We start from the raw sequence: 18,132 nt of genomic DNA on the forward strand, positions 1-18,132 counted from the left end.
ACCTCTCTCTCTCTCTCTCTCTCTCTCTCTCTCTCTCTCTCTCTCTCTGTCTGTCTCTCTGTACTTCCCCTGCTTGCGCTCCTCTCTTCTCTCAAATAAATAAAATTTAAAAATAAAAACAAAGTGTTTATTTTTGATAGAGCACAGGTGGGGGAGGGGCAGAGAGAGGGACAGAAGATCCAAAGCAGACTCTGCGCTGACAGTGTGAGCCCTAGGAGGGACTTGAACTCAAACCACAAGATCATGGCCTAAACTGAAGTCAGATGTTCAACTGACGGAGCCACCCAGGTGCCCCATGATGAAACCCAATTTTTTATGATTTTGTCACTGTTAATGGTATGATGTCTAAGAAGGTTTTCCTCAGTCCAAGATTACAGAGATTTTTATTCCTGTATATTCTAAGAATTTTATTTGCTAGTGCTCTTACATTTAGGTCTGTGATTCATTTTGAGTTTATTTTTGTCTGGTAAAAGAAAAGGTCCAGCTTGATTCTTTTGCACTCGGATCTCCATTATCCAAGCACCATTTATTGGATTTTCTTGTCATTCTTTTTGAAAATCAGTTGACCATAAATGTGAATATATCTGGGCTTCTCCTTATAGTTCACTCGTCTATATGGTTATCCATATATGCTGGTATCTCTCTATTTTCATTGCTGTAGCTTTGTAGGCAAGTATTGAAATCAAGAAATATTGAGTCCTCCCACTTTGTTCTTCTAAGTATACAGTTATAGGCTAATGGATTTTTTTTCTTTTCATTCAGCTTTCTAAAGACTGTTCATTGTCTTTTTCATGATCTCTAACAGTTTGCTATTATTCTTTTCTGTGTTCCTCTGTGTGTGATGTGTTCTCCTTTCTCCTAAAACTCATAGATGCTTTTAAGGTTATTCTCTTTTTTTAAAAAACAATTTTATTTAAAATGTTCCTTAACATGTGCTTTTTTAAAAAAAGAAAATACTTCTACTTGAGGTTTCTAGACCTCCTTGGATCCTCTTGGTTTGAAATTTTGAATTTGTAAAATTTTAGGCCAATGTTTATTGAGATATCTTTTTTTTGTTGTCTTACTCCCCCTACTTCTGCTCTGGACTCTCAACTACATGTATGTTAAACCTTTTAAAATTTTCCCACAGCTAACTAAAAGCTGTTTGTTAAGCCTTTTTTTCTTTCTGTGTTTCATTTAGACTGTATATCTATTGTTTTGTCTTTAGTTTATTGATTTTTTTTCTGTATAGTCAAATCTAGAAGTTCCATTTAAGTCTGTTTTTACTGTGTGTCATTTTTCTACCCATCATGTTGGTGGGGTTTTTTTTGTTTTTTGTTTTTGTTTTTTTTACAGCTTTGAGTATACTTAAAAAAATTAGGGATGCCTGGATGTCTCAATGGGTTAAGTGCCCAACTTCAGCTTAGGTCATGATCTCACAGTTTGTGAGTTCGAGCCCTGTGTCGGGTTCTGTGTTTACAGCTCAGAGCCTGGAGCCTGCTTCGGGTTCTGTGTTTCCTTATCTCTCTCTGCCCCTCCCCTGCTAGCACTCTGTCTCTCTGTCTCTCAAATAAACATTAAAAGAAGTTTTGTTTTTTGTTTTTAATTTATAATAATTGTTTTAAGGTCCTTGTTTTACTACTCTTCCGTATTTCATTTCTGGATCTATTTTTTTTTTTTTTTTCTGTTGGTTTTTTTCTTGATTATGAGTAACTATTCTTGGTAGTTTTGGTTTGATAACAGATATTTTGAATCTTACATTATTGGGTGGTGAGTTTTCTAAATGTTCTTTTTAAAGAGTGTTTAAATTGTTTTGTCACGTGTTAAGTATTTGTGAATCAGTTTGACAATTTCTAGGCTCATATATGTAAGTTTGTTTTGGTGAATCCAGAACAGCTTTTATTCTATTGTTTATTTAGATCTACAATAAGGTGAGAACTTGACCCTATATCCTGTATATTAAAGGTCTTCTGAGAATGGAACTTGAACTATTCTCTGCCCCATCCCCAGGAAATTTCCTTTCCTACATTTGGAGTATTCAACCAAAGATTTTCTGCACGTATCTGAGGGTCTTTCTCTGTGTATCTCAGCTTCTTTTTTGGTACTCTACCCCTTAAATTTTGGCCTTCTCATCCTTTTTGAACTCCTGTCTCCTGTCTTCTCAACTCTGGTAGACCATTGTGCTCTGTTGTGATTCTACCTTTCTGTATGTTATCTAAAAGCTTTTTGCAGGCACTAAGTTGGATTATTCAGACAGTTTAACTTATTAGCTGTTTTTTCCCCCCACAGATCACTGTTTTGAATTGCCTGTGTCTCAGTGTATGAAAACTTGTTTTATGTAATTTTTCCAGTTTAGTTCTTTGCTGAAGTAGAGCAGTTTGCATAGTAGTTAAGACCTTCATGGTGGAATCAGATGTTTCTATAACAGTTTTTTGATAGTACTGTATAAGTTGTGTTAAGGTCTAGTTGAGAATGACCCTTGAAGTATGAGTGTAAGTTGAAAGTAGACAAAAGTATGTGGAGGAGAGAGATTAAAAAGAAAGGGAATGATAGACTTCTCTCAGGGATTAGTATGATAACCTGATAGATAATGAGGTTGAAAGATAACTCAAAAGTGCCCCTCATATTGCAGGTAGGGCAACTGTAGGTGTATCATTAATGAAAACAGAAATTGTAGGATGAAGAGTAGAAATGATATTTTGATAATGGATTCATATTATGTACATGTTAAATCTTCAGGTGCCTCTGGATAATCCATTTAAAAGCCCCAAGACTCCATTGGCTGTGTGGCTATGGATCTTTGGAAATGGTTTAATCTTAAGATTTTGGCAATTGTCATTGTATAGATATTAATGTAAGTTATGTGTAAGCTATGAAATTCAGGGTGAACATACAGAGTAAGAAGAAAAGTTCAGCACAAATAAGCTGTACAAAAGAATGGAGCTCTAAAACCCCAGAGAGAAGAAAAATTTTAATAAAGAAGCATCGTTATTAACATTGAATATAAAGTCAGGCGACTTAGAATGATACTTTTTAAAACATTTTTGTTGAGGTAAAATTCATATGACACAAAATTAACCATGTAAAAATATACAGTTCAGTGACATGTAGTGCATGTACAGTGTTGTGCAACCACCTCCTTATCTAGTTTCAAAGATTTTTATCACCCTAAAGGAAACTATACCCATTAAGTAGTTACTCCTTTCCCTATTCTTAATTGGGCCCAGGCTGGCATCCCACCTACCTGTTTTCTGTCTCTTTGGATTGACTTACTCTGAATATTTCATACAAATGGGATCCAATATGTGACTTTTTGTCTGTCTTCTGTTACTTTGCATAGTGTTCATTTATGTTGTAGCATTTCTCATTGTATGGATATACCACATTTTGTTTATCCATTGATAAGTTGGTCGACATTTAGTTTGTTCCACCAGTTAGCATTTGTAAATACCGCTGCTGTAAATATCCATATACAAACATTTGTTTGAGTGCCTGGTTTCACTTATGTTGGGTACATACCAAGGAGTGGAATGTTGAGTCCTGTGGTAATTCTTTATCTTTCTGCATAGCTGTCAAATTATTTTCTACAGTGGATTCACCATTTTACATTTCCACAAGCAATGCACAAGAGTTCAAATTTGTCCACATCCTTGGCAAATGGGAAAGGCAAAATAAGGTTATCAGCAGGAGGGGGTGCACTGATAAAGCAGGAAATTCAAAAACTATAAAATGTAGGAAAAATCCACAAAGTCTCTAATAGGAATGCCTCAACAGATTCTGAAGGTAGCACACTTTCAAAACCAGAGAAAATTTTCATTAAAATACCATTTTAAAGGAGGAGATGAAAAAGAAAAAAAGGTGGGGGGGAGGAGGAAATGCTTAGAAATCTGCTGTGAGTCAGGAAAACATGGCAGACTTAGCCTTAGTTGTGCTTTTGGTTAGCCAATGAGATTCTCTAAATATTGGTCTGAAAATTGTGTTTTATTGCACACATCAGTGATGTGTGAAATAATTGAAGTGTATGAGTCTTTGTTTTATTGCTGAGGTGAATATAACTGTATTAACTAAAAGCCTTTTTATTTAAACTTCAGCATTCCTACTTGCTGTTTGGAAGAACTCCCATTTTTTCATCACTTGAACATTTTTTCACAAACATTGTTACCCTGTGTCTTCTCTCCTCTTTTGACTTGCCTACATTTCTGAGTCCATTTTTAAGTTCATTTGCTTGCATACTTCCTCAGCCCCCACCATGTTACTCACTTGTCAAAACCTCAACTTTGGTTAAACTAACCCCCTGCTTACTCTGTCTTGGACCAGCAAGTGGGTTATGGCTATGGATAAACATAAACCATGTGTTTCACTTTAAGTATATAAATGCACATCTGAAGAAATCCTACAATTCCTTAGTTTGTTCTCCTAAAGGATTATTTCTTCTTCAATAACTATTTTGTCTTCATTTTTTTCCTCATACTTTGGAACATATTCAGATCTTCACAAATGTTACAAGGATAGTATGGCTAAACATTCATATACCTTTCACACTTATTTTTGTCACATTTCTTTCTTTCTTTTTTTTTTTTTTTTGTCAAATCATTTCAGTAAGTTATGAGAGATTATCACACTTCACTCTTAATGAATCTTTTAGTGCGTATCTCCCAAGAGCTAGGACATTTTCCCCACATAACCACAAGTGTCACCTTCAGGAAATTTAACATTGATAAAATTTCCTCTGTTGTCCCATATATTATATATACATATATATATCCCATTATATTTGGTCGTGTGTGTGTGTGCATATATTATATATATACATATATATACATTTATATATACATATAAATGTATATATAAGTGTATATATATATATGTGTGTGTGTGTGTGTGTGTGTGTATAATAGGATATTACCTCCTAAGAGCTTTTTGTTCTTCAGTTCAGATCAAGTCAGGAAGTTCCCTAGACTTGTGTGTGTGTTTTCATGACACCTTTTTTGAAGATGTTAAGCCCATTTTTATAGATTGTTCCTAAATTTTAATGCCTGTTCAGATTTAATTTAAAACATTTTTTGGCTACATAGGGCTGATGTATCCTTCCTAACACATCATTCTAGGAGACCCATGATGTCAGTTCCTAAAGGACTTTTTATGTTGCTTTTGAAATTCTAGGCTTTCAGGGCACCTGGGTGGCTCATTCTGTTGGTGAAATCAAGACGGAGCCCTGCGTTGGGCTCCACACTGACAGCAAAGAGCCTGCTTGGGATTCTTTCCCCTCCCCCATTTGTGCATTCATGTTCTCAAAAATAAATAAACTTTTTAAAAATGGAAGTCTAGGCTTTTATTAACCTCAATAGTGTTGAAGAAATGCTAAAAGTTGGTATCATTGACATCTGAATTTAATGATTCAAGTGTGACCTGTTTATTTTTGATCTAGCGAGGAGGAATTATAAGTTAGTAGTCCCTTAAAGAGTTTCTTTAGTTTTAGTATGTTGTATCTAGCAGAAACTCCTTGAGTCTCCAAACATTCAATATTGGCATTTATCCTTGAGATTTTCTGGTATATTAATACTACTTTTTATGGTTTATGGCTCTGGAATATATTTTTATCTGTTAGCTGGAACTTTGTCTTCTTGAAGTAGCTAGTACTTCTTGAAGTAGCTTAGAGTAATGCTTTGTTGTTGTTGGTTTTTATACCGTAGCCATTAGATAATAATCTTGATGTGAGTAAGGACCCTGAGCTCGTAAAACCCATGGCTGTGGTACATATAATTAAGTCCTTACTTAATGTTTAAACAGTTTTTTCATAATAACTGAGTATTTGTCCTTGTGACATTAGTTACACATGAAAAATATTTTAGTCTTTATTTTCTAAGCTACAATTAGTGTTTGTTGTTTTTCCATACAAAGAATGCATGATAAGTGCAAAAGATGAGAAAATGGAGGCATTTGTGCTACAGTGAGATTTCTTAATTTAAATATGTATCACCTGAATAATTTGCATTATGCTGAACCCCCCCACTAAGTTATAATATCCTGAAAACACGAGTTTTGCATTGTAATAATAACATCAAGATGATACACAGTGTGCAAGATGTTCTCTGGTTTTTCTGTGGAGACTATTCTTAGGTGAAAGCTATTTCAAATGCTTTACATGTATAGTAAATTTTTAGTATTCTATAAAATAACTTGTTCATTTAATTTTCATACCTCTATGAATTGTGTGTATAGTTACTGTATCTAGAGGTGGAAACAGGTTTTACAGAGGTGGAAACAGGCTCAGAGAAATTAATTAATGCATATGAGGTCACACAATTGGATTCTAGCTCCACTTAAAATTACTGCTTACAAGTGACTTTTGATAATCAGAGTGGTTTTTTTATTGTTAAGGAAAGGAATTATCTCTTTTCATTATAGCCAGAAAAAAAGTACAAATAAGTCCAAAAAAACCTGAAAAAAACACTTGTAATTTTATGATCATGAGATAAGTTTTATTTTTGTACATATTTTTACAATATATAATACACTTTTAAACATACTGTAGCTTTTTCAAAAGGGGATAATTAAACAAGGTTTTGTAATATTTTTTTAATGTTTATTTTTGAGAGAAAGAGAGAGACAGTGCACAAGTGGGGGAGGGGCAAAGGGGGAGAGGGAGACACAGAATCTGAAGCAGGCTCCAGGCTCTGAACTGTCAGCACAGAGCCCAGCGTGGGGCTGGAACTCATAAACCGTGAGATCGTGACCTGAGCCGAAGTCAGATCCTTAACCAACTGAGCCACCCCAAGCACCCCTGTAATGTTTTTAGTACACAAGCAACATCATTCCATGCAATAAGATAGTTGTCTCTGGAATTAACTTTTTATGACCTGTCATATTCTAACATCTTGATAATCATAGTTTGTTCAGTTATCCTATATTTCTGAATTAAGTCTCCACAAACATTCACTATTGGCAGTTATTCTTTTATATATACATGTTTATATGCTTGCATTTCTGGGCTGTTGTTGTTGTTGTTTTTTCAGAAAAAAATGTTAAGACCCAATTTTTCTATGTGCAACCCCTAATGGTAGAAAGTATGTAACATAAAATAAATGGGGAGATAATATATTGAATGTGACAAACTAATTACTGTAACTTGTCTAATGTGTGACCTTGAGAAAGTCATTGCGCTCTTCAAAGCTTGTTTCCTTTGACATTAAGGCCTCTAGTCAGTTATGTTGAACATGGAATGAAAATGATGCCTGAACTAAAATTTTTTTTGATTTAAGTAATCTCTACACCCAACATGGGGTTCAAACTCACGGCCCTGAGATCTAGAGTTGCATGCTCTACCGACTCAGCCAGCCAGGCACTCCTACATTTAATCATTATAGTAAAGAAAGTAACAAAATGAAAGATTAGGAAACTACTGTTGTTTTTTTCTCCTATATTAAAGATTTAGTGGCTAGGAAATATAGTGACGTTTTAATTCAGTAGATTGAAATTATAATAATTAAATAGTAAATAATAAAATAATAATAAATACTGCCTTTAGCCTTATTATTCCTGTAGTAGCCTGTGCCTAAAATGTTACTTACCATTGCTAGAAGATTCTTACTCCATTGATGTTACTTCTTCTTTATAAGCTTGATGCATAGATTTTTTTTTTTAAAGAGGAATTTGAGGTTTACAACAGAAATTTCCCATATATTTCCTGCTCCCACATGTGAACCCCACCCCCACCGCACATTACCACCTTTACTCACCAGAAGAGCACATTTTTTTTTACCAAGGATAAATCTACATTAACACATCAAAATCACCTAAAGTTCATGGTGTACATTAGAGTTCACTCTTGGTTTTGTATATCCTATGGGTTTGGAAAAAAATTCTCTGTGCTCTTCTTCATCTCTCTCCCACTATCCCTAACTCTACCGTACGCAACAACTGATCTTTTTATTGCCTTCCATCATTTTGCCTTTCTACACTATCATATAGTTGGAATCATACAGTAAGTAGGCTTTCCATATTGGCCTCTTTGACTTAGTAATATGCATTTTAAGATTCTTCCATGTCTTTTCATGGCTTGATAACATTTCTTTTGGTACTTAATAATGTGCTAGTTTGTTTATCATACACCTACTGAAGGACATCTGAGTTGCTTCCAACTTCCAGCAGTTATGAATAAAAATGCTGTGAACATTGTCTGCAAATTTTCATGTAGATCTAAGTTTTTAACTCCTTTGGGTTAGATAACAAGGAGTGTGATTGTTGGATGGTATGATACATGTTTTGTAAGAAATGCCAAACTCTTCCAAAGTGCCTGCAATTTTGCATCCTGACCAACAATGAATAAGACTTCCTGTTTTCCTGTATCCTTGCCAGCAATTGGGGTTGTCAGTGGTGTTATTCTAATAGGTATGTAATGGTATCTCATTTTAATTTGCAGTTTTCTAGTAATGTACTCTGTGGAACTTATCTTCATACATTGTTTGCCATCATCATATCTTTCTTCATGGTGTCTCTTAAGGTCTTTGGTTTGTTTTGTAATGGAGTTTTCTTATTACTGAGTTTGGAGAGTTCTCTGTATATTTAGGATAATACTCCTTTATCAGATGTATGTTTTGTAAATATTTTTTCCCACTTTGTGGCTTGTCTTCTAATTCTCAAGATATACTGTCTTTCACAGCACAGAAATTAAAGTCTAGTTTATCAGTATTTTCCTCAGGGATTGTATTTTAAAAGCATCACCATAACCAAGGTCATCTAGGTTTTCTGCTGCTGTCCTCTAGGCATTTTATAGTTCTGTGTTTTACATTTAAGTCATTTAATTTTTTACATTTGTAATCCATTTTGAGTTCATTTTTGTCAAGGTTGTAAGGTCTATGTCTAGATGCTTGGTTTTTGTTTTTTTAATGTAGATGTGTAACTTTTGTAGCACCATTAGTTGAAGAGACTATCTTTGCTGTGTTGTATTTATTGCCTTTGCTCCTTGGTTGAAGATCAGTTGACTTTTAATAGATTTCTGTTCCTAGGCTCTCTATTCTGTTCCCTTGATCTTTTTGCATGTGCTTTCCTCAATAATACATTGTCTTGTTTACTAAAGTAGCTTTATAGTAAGTCTTAAAATCAGGTAGTGTGAGTCTTCCAACTCTGTTCTTCTCTTGAATATTGTGTTTGCTTTAAGTTTTGACTTAATCTTTATATAAAATTTAGAATCAGTTTGTTGGTATTTATAAAATAATTTGCTGGGAATTTGGGATTGCATTGAATCTGTAGGTCAAGTTGAGAAGAACTGACATGTTGACAGTATTGTGGCTTCCTATCTATGAACGTAGGATATCTGTCCACTTAACCTAGTTCTTGGAGTTTAATTCATCAGAGTTTTGTGGTTTTCCTTATATAAATCTTACTGATGTTTGTTGATTTATTATATAATTTTGGGGAGTGCTAATGTAAATGGTATAATGTTTTTAATTTCAAATTCCATTTGTTCATTGATATATAAAGAGAACAATTGACTTTTATTTAAACTTGTATCCTGCAATCTTGCTGTAATCACTATTAATTCCAGATTTTTTGCCTGTTGGTTTTCTACTACATAGATGATCATGTCATTTCTTCCCAATCTTTATGCTTTTTATTTCCTTTTCTTGTTTTATTGCTTTGGCAAGTATTTCTAGGATAATGTTGAAGGGCATGGTGAGAGTAGACATCCTTGCCATGTACCTGATCTTAATGGCAAAGTTTCTAGTTTCTTACTGTTAAGTATGATTTCAGCTGTAGGTTTTTTACAGTCTTTATCATATTAAGGAAGTTGTCTATTCTTGGTTTACTGAGAGTTTTTATCATAAATGAATGTTAGATTTTTATCAAATGCTTTTTCTGCATATTGGTATGATTGTGTGATTTTTCTTTTTTAGTCTAATGATTTAATGGATTGATTCATTGATTTTTTTAATATTGAACCTGCCTTGCATATGTGGGATAAATCCCACTTGGTCATAGTGTATAATTCTTACACATTTTTTGATTAAGTTTGCTAATACTTTGTTGAGGATTTTTGCATCTATTTTCATGAGAGATACTGGTCTGCAGTTTTATTTTCTTAAAATACTTTGGATTTATAAGTTTTTTAGCATGTAAAAAATCAGCTTGAGATTAATGGACATATTACCTCAGCATTTGTTTTAAGACTCAACTGACATGTTGAATTATATACTGTGTCTTATTTTATTTTTTCTGTTACATGCATATTCTAATACATAGCACATAGTAGGCATTGTATTAAGGGATATTAAATTCTGTTTCAAATCAAAACATATCATAGTAGGTGTCCACATGTTCATATTTTTTTCTGCATTTATGAAGTACACCATTAATTTGAGGAAGATATAGCTGTCCCATTTAGTGTTCATCTCATTTATGCATACTCTGTTAGACATTTTGTTTTAGGCTTGGGACATCATGTCTAAGAAAATAACTCCCAGATCTTTTTCTCACATCCCAGTGTTTTCCTGTATTCCTGACTGCCTACTAAACATTTCTATTTGGATGTAATATCTTGGGTTTTATTAAAATTTAGTTATTTTTCCCCCAAGCCACTTCCTTCTCTTAATTTCCTTTTTTCTGATAGTGCCAGTTTGTTTTTCCCAGTTTTATGGGCGAAGGCATTTCACTAATCTGAGTCCTCTTTCACCCTTTGTGCCCACTCATATGCCATTAATTGCTAAGCATTGCCCTTAGTATTTTTCTTACATCTGTTCTCTAGTGTCACTACCATATAAAGATCTTTTTTAAAAAATCACATGTATACTGTTATTGCTTCCAATCCCTACCCCCAGATGTCTCTTCTACTTAAAAATATTGAGCCCTTAGGAGAAATCAAAACAACTGAATTCCATAGCCTAAGAATTGCTTTTAAAATCTTAAATTATTTTGGTTGCAAGAAACTAAATGCAAAAAATACGCTTAATTGAAAGCATACTCATCTGTGGAAGCCAAGAGTCCACCCCAGTGGACTAGAATTCAGGTAATAGTATCATCTGTTTTTCTGTGTCCTTTTCTCTCTCTTAGACTTACCTTGTCTATTTACACATCCTATATTTTTTGTTTTAATTTTAATTACATCTTAAACCTAACCAGATATCTTTGAGTCTCCAATTCGAAATTCTCAGAAGAGAGAATCTTATGAGTACAACATAGCATATTATATTGACTAGTTTGTTGGTTTAGCATTACCAGATAATCAAATTATTTAATTTTTTAAAATAACCAGGGGCACCTGGGTGGCTCAGTCGGTTAAGCGTCCAACTTCAGCTCAGGTCACTATCTCACAGTTTGTGAGTTCGAGCCCTGCATTGGGCTCTGTGCTGACAGCTCAGAGCCTGGAGCCTGCTTCAGGTTCTGTCTCCCTCTCTCTCGGCCCCTCCCCCACTCACACTCTGTCTCTCTCGTCTTCAAAAATAAATAAATAAAATAACTGATTAATGTAGAATATGTGTTGTTTTGTCTAAATATATATTGCATTGTGCAGTTTTCTTGAAATATGAGTTTGCCTTAATACTACTTTTGACCCATCTACCTCCCTCTGTGGTTTTTACATTTCTATCAAGCAATAAGAATACATTTTTTATTGTGTAGCATCTAGCTTGAATAAGCTTATATCCTACCAATTCTTCATTTTTTTCCCCACAGGAGCTTTTTAGGGTGGGTTGTTTTTTTGTTTTTTTTTTTTAGGTAAAAATCATATAACCTGTAACTTAACCATTTGAGAAGAGTACAATTCAGTAGCATTTAGTACATCCACAGTGTTGTGTAACCATTCACCTCTAATTAGTTCTAAAATATTTCATCACTCTAAAGGAAATCTTGTACCCATTAAGTATGCAGTTATTCCTCATATTCCACGTTTTGTTCATCCATTCATGGCTCTTTGGGTTACTTCTGTTTTGTGTCTCTTGTGAATAGTATTTTTATGAAGATGTGTGTACAAGTATTTCTTTGAATACCTGTTTTGAGTTCTTTTAAAGTATATGCCTAGGAGTATGTCTAACTTTTTGAGGAATAGGCCGTACCATTTTATATTTCTGCCACCAGTGTATGAGAGTTTCCATTTCTCCACATCCTTACCAACTCTTGTTTTCCTTTTTTCTTTTTTAGTATAGCCGTAATTCCTTCATTCCTGTGTATGAAGTTACACCTCTTTGTGATTTTGGTTTACATATCCCTAATGGCTAATAATGTTGAGAATCTTTTCATGTGCTTGTTGGCCATTTGTATATCTTTGAAGATGTATCTTTTGCCAATTTTTACATTGGGTTGTCTTTCTGTTGTTTGGTTATGAGAGTTCTCTGTATATTCTGGGTATTAGGCCCTTATCATGCAAATGATTTGCAAATATGTTATCCCACTTTATAGGTTGTCTTTCTTCATAATGTTTTTGATGCAAGTTGTGAATTTGGTAAGTGTTTCTGATGAAGTTGTAAATTTTCATAAAATTTATTTTTATTTTGTTCCTATTGTATTTTAAGATACATGTCTGCCCATTAACATAGATTTATATAATTCTTGTTTCATGCATTTTTTTTTAATCCTAGAGAAAAAGATGCTACAAATCAAAATTGCAATACTACTGGTTTATAAAAAAATTATCTGTAACTACTTTTATTTTAGTTATTTTTTTTTGGTGTGACTTCAGGTTAGTGTCTGATGGATTATTTCAGCTTGGAGGACTCTAGCATTTCTTGATAAACTTTGTCAACTTCTGTTTACCTAAAAATGTCTTAATTTTTTTCTTCATTTTTGTTTTGCCAGAATTCTTGGTTGATAGTTACTTTCAGGACTTTATATCATCTTATTGCCTTCTGGCCTCTGGTTTCTGAAGAGAAATAAGCGTTAATCTTAATGTGGATTCCTAGGATATGGTTAAGTTTCTCTTGTTTTTTTAGTGTACCTCTTTTTGAGTTCATCCTGCTTGCAATTTGTTGACATTCTTGGATGTATACATTTGTGGGTTGTTGGTTTTTTTTTTTTTTTCCATATTTAGTTTTAGCCATTATTGCTTTAAATATTTTCCTTTCCTTTTAGGAAAGCCCTTGCACATGTGTTGGTAAATTTGATGGTGTCCAGAAATGTCTTAGGCTCTGTTCATTTTTCTTCATTCTTTTCTCTTTTTGCTCCCAGACTCGATAATTTCAGTTAACCAGTCTTTAAGTTCACTGGTTATTTCTTCTGCTTGCTAAAATCTGCTCTTAAACCTTGCCAGTGAAGTTTTCATTTTTGTTACTCTACTTTCCAGTTCCAGAATCTCTTTAGTTCTTACTCTAATTTCTTTGTATTTATTGATACTCACTTTATTGTCATCCCTCTGGTTCCTTTCACTTCTTTGTTCATGCATTTTTTTTAAAGAGTTGATTTAAAGTCTTTGTGTAGTACAAAGACTGGGTTTCCTCACAGACAGTTTCTGTTCATTTCTTTTTGTTCCTTGAGCATACCATATTGTTTCTGAGCATACCAGTTTTGTTTCTTTCTATGCCTTTTAATATGTTGTTGACAATAAGGGGTTTTGAATTTTGTGTTATCTCTGGATATCAGATGCCCCTACCTTACCAGGGTTTTTGTTGTTGTTTATTGGCTATGTTTGCTTGTTTGGAGACTTTCCTAAACTACTATTTTAAAGTCTGTATTCTTTGTCATTTGTGGCCACTGAAGTCTGTATTCCATTAGCTTAGTGGTTAGCTAGTGTTTTGACAGTTTGTTTAAATGCCTGAAGTCATTGGGAAAAAAATTCTTTCCAAGTCTTTGCACATTGTGTTCGCTTACTCTTTTAACACTTACCCAGGCCATTTATAACTCTGCTTGAGCCTTCACTTCCAGCTTGAGCAGAGCTTGTGGTTAGCCAGAGGTGAAAGTTTCTGATCTTTTCAGGCATTTTCTGAGGATGTATCCGGCTTTCAGCATGCATGTGGGCTTCTTGATTCCCTCCATATATGTAGACGCTTTTAAACTCCGTAATCCCCCACTGTCTCCTTTCGCCAACATCTTCCATGATAGGCTTTCCCTCCCATTGCTGATCCTGTTGTTCCTGTCTCCACATTGCTGCAGCCAGTACTTCTGCCTTTACATGCCAGTGAAGCCACCTCAGCCCTGGGAACACTTCAAGTTGAGTGAAACATGTAAAAAGCCCTTGTGTTGTTCCATCTAGGAGACTGGTCAAAACCCGTCACCATAGTTCCTTAAGAATAAGATCTGTATTGCTTCCTCTGGCACTTGTAACCTTTGCCCAGAGTGCAGGCTGCCATCATCATGGTTGTTGCTAATCTGAAGTATAAGGGTATGGTGGGTGGATAATTAAAAGCTGCTTTCTTCACCAAGCCTTCTAATGGTTGTGATTTTCTTTTTTTTTTTTTTTTTTTTTTTTTACTAGATTTCATCCTTCTGCAAAAATTGATACACTTTTTGACAGCTCATTAGTTGCTTTTTTGAGGGAAACAAGCCCTGAAATTCCCATTTCCATCTCGTTACTGATGCCATTTCCACATGGATGCATTTGTCTAATTTATGTGTTATTTAGACATTTTACTTTTTCTCTTACACACTGTAATCTATTTTGTGACTTAGTATTATTTCATCCTGAAGGTACAGAAACAGGCTTTGAAACTCTTATTTCATTTTCTTCATTAGCAGCTCAGATAGAGCTTGGACCATTTTAGAACTTCAGATACCAATAAGTTTGTACAGCACAAGGGTTACTTTTCTAATAAAAGAAAAAAAAGAGGATTTGGTTTAAAGTTATTTTCAATTTTTAAATTTTTATATTTAGTTTCAGAATATTGGAATATATTTCTAATGCCTTTATTTATTGCTTGGAGACCCATGATAGATACCTTGGGTGATTTTAAGTCCAAGTAAAACTTTGATAATTCACGTCTTGATAATTGAGTTGGGGGTGTTTTTTCATTTTTTTTTTTTTTTTTTTTACATCATTTACTTATTAGTAAATGGAAGGCAAGATTTTTAGTGTAGATGATTAAGTACCTTAAAATTTTCACTTAACAAGTAATACTAAATGCTTATCTCTGTCAGGAATTGTCAACCTCAGTTAATGACATTTGGAGCTATTTAATCCTTCATGAGAGGAGCAGTCCAGGATATAATTTAATTTAGGTGTATTGCATTTAGTGATCATGTCTTTTTCAACCCATTTATTTATTTAATTTTTTAGATGTTTTTATTTATTTTTGAGAGAGAGAACACATGAGCACGAGTGGGGGAGGTACAGAGAGGAAGACGCAGAATCTGAAGCAGCTCCAGGCTCTGAGCTGTCAGCACAGAGACCAATGTGGAGCTTGAACTCGTGAATGGTACGTTCATGACCTGGGCCTAAGTCGGAGGCTTAATTGACTGAGCCACCCGGGCTACCCTTTTTCAGCTCCTTTAATTAAAAAGAATTTTTGAGATTATCTTCAGACTTTTAGCCACTAGTTTTAGACTTTATTGATTTTTTTAAATCTAATTTCTCCTGTGTTTATTGGTTGACATTTCAGTATATAAATGAACTACTCGTCTCAATTTGAATATCATGTTTCCTCATTATTAGATTTGAATTATGCATTTTTGTTAGAAATACCATCAAGGTTGTTGTATCTTTTTAAGTATGTCATACCTGTTGAGACAGTGTATCAGTTTGTCCCAATAATTTTGATTATTTGTTGGTGTCTGCCATATTTCTTCATTGAAGTTAAAACTTTAATTTAGTAACTTTTTATTTATTTATATTGGTATGAGTTCATGTGTTCTTGTATTCAATGAGTTATAATGCATTAATGTTACTCAGATCATCCTAGCTTAGACTCCTTCATGGATTCTATGTCCTTTGAAGATACGTCTCTATAATTTTTTAAGTACTTCCTCAACTTTCTGGCACAAGATGTACCAGGCATGGCTTATACTTTCCCTGATTCATCCTTGGAATCCACCTTTTCTCCAAATTGCTCTGGTTTGTTTTGGTAGAGAATGGTATTTAGAAACCAATATTGGGGCTACTTCTGGACCATCTCAGCAAAAAAAGCTAAGAAAGCTAAGAAATGTATGTATGTATGTATCTATACTTATTTCTGTAGCAGTTTGTTAAAAACCATGAATTTATGTTGTTACCTTCAATTTTAATCTAATACCATACAGTACATTTAATTCTAGTTCCCCTTTTGTTATTAATTCCCTTCTTGAACAGTGAGAATCCATGCTCCTTTTATTCTTCACATATTTACTCATTTGCTCAAGTCTGAAATATGCAAAAAGTATACATACTACTCTAGATTTGAAACCTGCTAAGTAGAGTTCAATAATTTATCACAATTTTTCAAAATTTTTTAAGGGCCAATTAATCTAATTTTAATCTAATACCATACAGTACATTTAATTCTAGTTCCCCTTTTGTTATTAATTCCCTTCTTGAACAGTGAGAATCCATGCTCCTTTTATTCTTCACATATTTACTCATTTGCTCAAGTCTGAAATATGCAAAAAGTATACATACTACTCTAGATTTGAAACCTGCTAAGTAGAGTTCAATAATTTATCACAATTTTTCAAAATTTTTTAAGGGCCAATTACATAGAGTGAAGTTCACCAAACTTAAGGGTACACTTAGATTCACTTGTGACAAATTCATTCCCCTGTTTAATGCACACACCTGTCAAGCAAGATACAGAACATTTTCACGACCCTTTATGTCTCTTTCCAATTGCTTTTCCAAACCACCCAAGGTAACTCGTCTAACTTCCCCCAGCCCCCACTTATAGATAAGTATTGCCTTTTTTAGAACTTGATATAAATGGAATCACATTAATAAATTCTTTTGTGTCTGGTTTCTTTCACTAATCACAGGTGAATTCATGTTGGCTATGTCAGTAAAACCTTGTAACATTTAAATAACATTAGGGGCGCCTGGGGTGGCACAGTCGGTTTTAAGTGTCTGACTTTGGCTCAGGTCATGATTTAACAGTTCCGGAGTTTGAGCTCCATGTCACCCGCTGTGCCAACAGCTTGGAGCCTGCTTCTGATTCTTTGTCTCCCTCTCTCTGCCCCTCCCTTGCTCACCCTCTGTCTCTTTATCAAAAATAAATAATAAACATTAAAAAAAATTTTTAATATAGCAACATTAGCCCATGAAACTTTGTCAGATTGGATTTTTGTTTCCTTTTATATGTTCATGAATTTCTGAATATTAACATTTTCCTCCTAGCATGAGATATACTTCATTTTTCTTTCATATTGTTATGTATTCTTTGTAAAGACTAAAATAATTCTAATAACTAGGTAAGAAATTAGAAGGAATTAAAAATACATTGTCCCATGGAAGCTGTGACATTGGTCAAGGAATAAGTTTGAGATAGTCTACTTTTTCATTGATTTGGTTTGTTTTTATTTTTTTGTAACTCCTGTGATCAGAAGAGTATAATGCCTTACGAAATTGAGTCTCTTTTAGAAGTGCTTTAAGAAACTTCCTGTTGAGCACAGACAATAGGTATAGACTTTTGGCCAGTGACATAAATGTTAGGTCTTTTGTTATTGTCCATAATTCCCTGAGGCCTTTCTTTTTTCATTCTTTTTTCCCCCCTCCTTTTCCAGTATAAATTTCTTTATGTTGTTCAGTCTCTGTAATTTCTATTGATTTATTTTCAAGGTCACTCGTTCACTGCTCTGTCGTCTCCATTCTATTTCTTTTCCTTAGTTCTAAAGTTTCTAGGTCTTACTATATTTCTGATTTTTTATGAAACTTTCAATTTTTTTCAAGTGTGTTTATAATTGTTCATTGAAATATTTTATGATAGCTGCTTTAAAATCCTTGTCAGATAATTCCACAGCTGGCACCTTTGTATTGGTATCTGTTAATTATCTTTTCTCCTTCATGTTGGAGATTTTCTTGGTTTGTGGTATGATGAATAATTTTAGCTTTATTATTGTATCCGGGTCATTTTGGATATTATGCTATGAGACTTTGGATCTTCTATTTTAGTGAACCTCTTCTGACTGCACCAGCAGTTGGGGATGAAAGCCCTGATGCCCTATTTGGTCTCCATGGGCCTCTACTGACACTACCATGGTGGGGAGGGTAATTTCCCTCTTACCTCTAGATTCTGGTCTCTATTCACCCCTATTGACACCCCAGGAAGA

General features: G+C 34.1%; 1 protein-coding gene across 4 annotated transcripts in view; it reads left to right on the forward strand.

Annotated features, from left to right (window-relative positions):
- Positions 1 to 18,132, forward strand: part of ARHGAP5 (Rho GTPase activating protein 5) — a 77,899-nt gene that overhangs the window by 48,588 nt on the left and 11,179 nt on the right. The gene's annotated exons all lie outside the window — the stretch shown is intronic.

Source organism: Panthera tigris, chromosome B3 (genome assembly GCF_018350195.1).
Source record: "Panthera tigris isolate Pti1 chromosome B3, P.tigris_Pti1_mat1.1, whole genome shotgun sequence".
Classification (NCBI taxonomy): domain Eukaryota; kingdom Metazoa; phylum Chordata; class Mammalia; order Carnivora; family Felidae; genus Panthera; species Panthera tigris.